Source organism: Vicugna pacos, chromosome 4, assembly GCF_048564905.1.
Source record: "Vicugna pacos chromosome 4, VicPac4, whole genome shotgun sequence".
Classification (NCBI taxonomy): Eukaryota; Metazoa; Chordata; class Mammalia; order Artiodactyla; family Camelidae; genus Vicugna; species Vicugna pacos.
The window spans coordinates 10,284,742-10,290,741 of NC_132990.1; positions in this window are offsets into that span (position 1 = coordinate 10,284,742).

Below are 6,000 nucleotides of genomic sequence, written 5' to 3' on the forward strand. Positions count from 1 at the left end.
ACCCTTACAGGGATCTGGGTGTCCTCACATTCTTGGGGACTATTTGCATGCCAGCCCTTCAGCTTCTGGAGATAACCAAAATAAGGGGATTTGGAGAGTTCTAGAATCAACACTTCACTTAGAGGTACAGCAGTGAATGTTCTTAGCTGAGGTCAAAGCAGATTGTCCCCCATGAGTCCCACTGTAGTCAAAGTCCCCAGCCAGCTCTATGGGCTCAACAACATAGATAATTATTGCCAAAAACTCCTAAGGCCAGGCCAACGGGAAGCTCCTCTAGACAGTGCTGTAGGTAGCCTGGCCTATACACCCAGAAAGGGAGGAGGAGGGCCCAGTCTGTCTCCTGGGGCACATTTAGGTCTGGAAGCTCTGGAGCCAGTCACTGAGGACCAAGGACAGAGCCGCATCTTTTGGATGCAGGTGCTTTGCATATCCAACTTGGCCCTGGTACATACTGAAAAATGAATAAATGGAAGCAGTCCACCAGCACAGAAGCATGATGGTGGCTCTTGTGAGCTCTTGACGGACAGCTCACCGATGGGCAGAGAGTCAGGCGCATCTCTGGCAGCACAGCCATTGCTCTGAGAGCTCTGCAGAGGGATTAGCAGGTGGGAGACAGGAGTGGCCTTCAAGGGACCAACAGGGACAAGTGAGTCTTAAGACTAAGAAAAATTAGGGCCATTTGTGTTCCCAGCATAGTAGTAGTGTTCATGATCAACCATGCAGGACCTCAATTTTCTTATCTGTGAAATGAGAATAATAAAACAACTCCCTCATATTTTTCTTGTGAAGATTCAGTGACCTAGTGCTTAAGTATAAAGGGCTTAGCACAGTTTGTGGACAACTGTTGGCCTTTAGGCAAGAGCCTCATTGCTTCCCATCCTCAGCATCTTGGACAGAGCAAGTGTCTAATCACCACGGAGCTAAATGTACAGTGTTTGCCCGGAGTCAAGTGTAGTTCCATACGTGAGTGCACTAAGGTGGTTATGACAGTTATTTGACCTCAAGAATATGAGTGACAGTGAATGTAAACTCCAGTGCTGTCAGCCTGAATCAATACATATCAGGAGTAATGATCCATTGACTTCTAGGTAATGAGAGAAAGTTATGATGTTGTGAGTATATTATGGCTTCTTGGAATTTTTATTGCTTTCCTTATGCATTAATATAATAACAAGGAGTATGAATCATTTGCTTCAGGACTGCAAGAAGCTGCAGATTGAGGTGTTGATCATTTTCTGTCAGAATGTCATCCCCGAAAGAAAAACAGCCAGTACAGTGCCATGGCATTTACCGACAAGAACTTTAAATTTGCAGCTACCCACATTAGGTAATTTGTCTCTGGAATCATTTGGCTCCTGTTTGGGAAAAACATTTGTCAGATGAGAAGGGCAGTACAGTAGTCAGATAACTATGAGCATTGGAAATAGATTTTAAAAAGGAAAATTGAGCATTATGTCCACAATTTTTTGTGCCCACTATGTGCTGAAATTTGTTCTAGGTGTTAAAGTATAAACATTCATCTCACCCATTCCCTGTCTGGAAACATTCATGTTGTAGTTGCAGACAGAGCTCAATTAATAATTAATTGGATGGCAGTCTGGTAAATGGTAAGTTTGATGACAGGCGACAGTTTGACTAAGATGGGTGCTCGGAGGAGTGAATCTTAACACAAACTTGAAGAACCATGGCAGATGGTGTCCCTTGAATTTTAAAGGTTGAATGAGAATTACCTCCACATATAGGAGAGATGGAGTGAGCCAATTCATAGGTAAGAATGGTGTTGGGATGGGGAGAGGAGGCAGGTGGAAGGAGTTTACTGTTACGTGTGTCGGCAAGGCCCAGAGTGTTAGAGACAAATGCGGAGAAGGAGGAGGAGTTTAGGCACATAATGTTATGTTGAGAAATGTGCCTCTATCTTTTGAGTGAACTCTATTGAAGCCATGGCTGGGCATTTAAGAGTTTTAGGCAGAGTTAACACGTGATCATATTTATTTACACTGCAACGTATAGTAGGGTAAGAGGAGGGGGGCACTTAGACATCATCGGGGTGAAGTTGACTGGACACTCAGCTCAGAGGCACATTCCCCTGTGATGGTCTCTAGCCATTTCTGACCAGTGTTCCTCTTCCTTTTTGGTTCCTCTTAGGGAGGACCGTTGAGTGACATCCTGCATTTGCCTTCATTCTGGAGATACCTAGCATTCTCTGTGCCTGGGAGATAAGTGGTGCTTGTGTAACTTATACAGTCATAGTCATTTGTTGAGGTTTTGTGTGGTGTTAAAGAAGAATGTGCAAAATTACCTAAAAAGGCTGTGAAAATATTCCAGTCTTTGCAAACCACATACATTTTTGAAGCTGGATTTTAAAAAATCATTCATTTTAACAAAAACTACATATCCTGACAGAGATAAGGCCAAGCATATGTGCCATTTCAGGTGTCTTCTCTCAATTCAGATATTGAAGAGATTTGCCCCCCAAGAAACTGTAACATGGTGTCATGCTTCTACCCAAAATTGTTTGTTTTGGAAGGTGTATTTTCAGTAACTTACTGTTTGTGTTAGCATGTAATGGGTTTATTATTCAAACAAATTGGTAATAAATATTTTCTGAGAAATATGTTCTAACCTCAAATACAGAAAACACCGATAGAAAGAGCCTATAATAGCTCCCTTTGGGATCCTCAGTAATTTTTGAATGTAAAGCATTTCTCAGACGCCAACAACAACAACAAAAAAATTGAGAATGATTGTTCTAGAATGACCAAGTTACTGAAATCTTGGCTTCTATTCAAATTTCACTTCTGGTAAAACTTTTTATTTATGTTCACTGGTTTCGGTAAGCCAGAAGCAACTACTTCCCTACTCCTAAGTCCCGGAACGCTTCATTTATACAGTATCACTTCTTACCACTAATTATGGTTTCTTTGACCATTTGTTAAATTTCCTGTTAGAATATAAGCTTCATGAGGGTAGAATCTATGTGTGATTTATCTTTGTGTCTCCCGATGTATCTGCCACAGTTGTAGCACTAAAAAATTACTAGTTCAGTGAACACAACACAAAAAACAAGCACGTGGACATTTGCATTGCCAAGACCATTCATGTTTGGTGTTTGAATCATGCTTCTTCACTATGTTTCACCACCAGACTTGGATGCAGGATGGCAGGTATATCACTCTTTCCTCTGTCCTATGTTTCTCTTCTGAAAAAAAAAAAAAAGGATTGTAAATAGCACTAGTATCAGATATTATTTCTCAAATTAATCAGAAGAAAAAGCATCAGTGCCCAAGAACCTCTGGGAAATCAGCCAATATCTAAGGTTTCTATAATTTTAGTCACTGTAGACCACAGATGAGAGAGAATTATAGAGAAAAGAGGGGAAAGACAATCTTACCTACTGTAAATCATATAATTTTTACCTCCTACATTCATATTCTTAATGATAACTAGGTTCTTATTAATCAGGGGTTATTATTGACCCCTTATTTAGGGATCATAGATAGGTCTAAATGAAAAATTATGGGCATCAGTGAACACTAAGAGACAATTTAAAGGTGGTAATGTAAGTGTCATCTTACAAAAGACATTTAATTTCTGCCCCCCTTTATTTAAAGCAGTTGTTAAAATTCTTTATATGACCTAAATCTGACTTACAGATAGGAAAAAAATAAAACCCATAAAAGGCCAAAAAAAAAAAAAGTAAATTCCTCGTGAAAGAAATTTCAGTTGAAAATTCTAAGAGACTGAGATTTGTGTTTTCAGTTCAGTAAAAGCGTAAGGCGTTGACGTGAATTTCCCCAATAATATGCAAACAGTGGGCTGGCTCTTAGGATCACAGTGATGAGTAGAAGGTGCAGGGAGTTGTTTCCTGGACTCCAGCCCTTCACTGCATTTCTTTTTTTTCAGTAGAATAAAAAGTTACTTTCTTGGTATAAATCCAGTCTGTTTTATCTGGTTTATGAGTTTGCTCCAGTGTTTCATCACGGAGAGAGAACGGGGCTGCATAGCACGTTGTCAACCTGTCTTTGTGCTGCCGGAGGAAAATCACAGCATTCTTCCCTGAAACACCTCTTCTCACCCAAGTGGTGCTCATGGAATCGCCGAGACCTCGGTGTGGTGAGCTGCAGCTGAATAGCTCTTCCAGATCATGTCTTGCTATAAAGAACCCTGTACCACAAATAGAAAAAAAAGTATGTTAAAATACAAGGAAACATGAAATATTAACACCAAAAAAGCCTCTGAGAGAAAAGCTGGTCATGATCGCCTGAGCCCTGAGGTGACCATTGAATTGAAAACGTCCATTTGCCTTTTCTCTCTCTCTTTTTTCCCTGCTCAGCAACAGCCAGTGTGACCTTTTAGGCAGGTTAACTTGACCTTGTCCATTTCCTCCTTAAAAGCATTGATCACTTTCCGTTGCCCTGAGGATAAAGTACAAAATGCTAACGTGGCTCCCAAGCCTCCCTGATCCAGCCTGGCCCGTGGCTCCAAATCCTCCTCTCATCCTGTCCAAAGTCTCTTCTTTCTTGTCTACATTGGGGATAATTCCTGTTTGTTCTTCAAGTCTCAGCTTCCATGTAATTTCTAGAAAGAAGTGTTCTCAGACCTCTCAATCTAAATTAGGTCCCCCAAGTTTTATCATACCTTTATCTGTTCCTTCATGTTGTTTATCCGAATTTGTCTTCATATACTCATTCATGCATTTCCCCACTGGACTTAAAGCCCCCTGAAGGAAAAGAATGTGTTCATTGGGAGGAAAGTACAGCCCAGTGACTGACATCTGGTAGGGCCTGAACATGTCCTTTTTGACTGAATAAAACTTAATGAATAGAATTCCAGATGATCACATTGCATATTGGCGGTGTTTCGCTCCCCTTTCTCATGATGATCCACACCAAGTTAGTCTGGCAAACTTTCAGATTAAAGAGAAGAAAACATTCCAAGTTCTAGTGAAAGGCAACCAAGCACACTGACCGAGGAGATGAACTGAAAAACTTTGTCTTGTCGATTTTCCTGGACGTCCCTGAACCTTTGAGGAAGGCAGGAGAAATCTTGGCCTCAAGTATTATGTTCTTCAGGGCACACTATCTGGAAATACAGGTAGCCACCAGGTTCCACCAGACCACTCTTTCGGAGTATCCACAAAAGTCGTGTTCTCCAGCTACACATAGGTTCTTTCTTTTCAGATCTTTGCAGAGACCACATTTCCAATAACCCAGCATGCCCGAGGTTAGAGACTGTTGACAAGTGGCTGCGTGTACTCTGGGTCCCAGACTGCATTATGAGGAAGGTTGAAGTCGAGGGAAGCTCTGTGAACGTACTGTGGAGTGGCTGCAGCCATTTGGAGACAACCCCTTTTCAGGAGGAAACGGTTTTCTTAAAGACAATTCCTGGTTCTGGTTTCCCAGTTCCACTTCTGAGCAGCTCCTCTGCTCTGCATTGTCTGCCTTCAGGAAGAGAGAAGGCCCTCTTGAAAGTGATGTAAGTCTCCCTCTTCTCTAAATAAGGTCTTTGATCCTGCCTCTTTGTCTTGCTTTTGACTTTTACGTTGAATCATCTGTTTTCCTACGCTTTTTCTAATTAATTTGCTAGCTGAATCAGTGCCAAATAAATAATGAGTTTCCAAATTAGCTGACACCATAATGGAACAGAGATTTAGTTAATTTACTACCAAGGGTCTTCTATAGACAATGGTAAGTTTATACCATAAAATGATGGTATTTATTAATGTGGAAAGTTTTCTTATTTTAATACATTATTTTAATAACCAGACTTTAATACAAAGACCTTCTCATTCTCATCTGTGTAAACAGCAGGATTCAGATCAGGCAAGGACCACACTGATACTCAGTACATTCAATTTCCTGTAAAGTTCTTTGATTTCACTTTATGTAGCATCAAGAATAACTGGTAATTCTCTGTCTCTATAGTTTTCAGTATTCATGATAATTTTAGTAACTACTCATATGTTAGCGGCATAAACCTATGCAGAAATCTCTGGTGTCT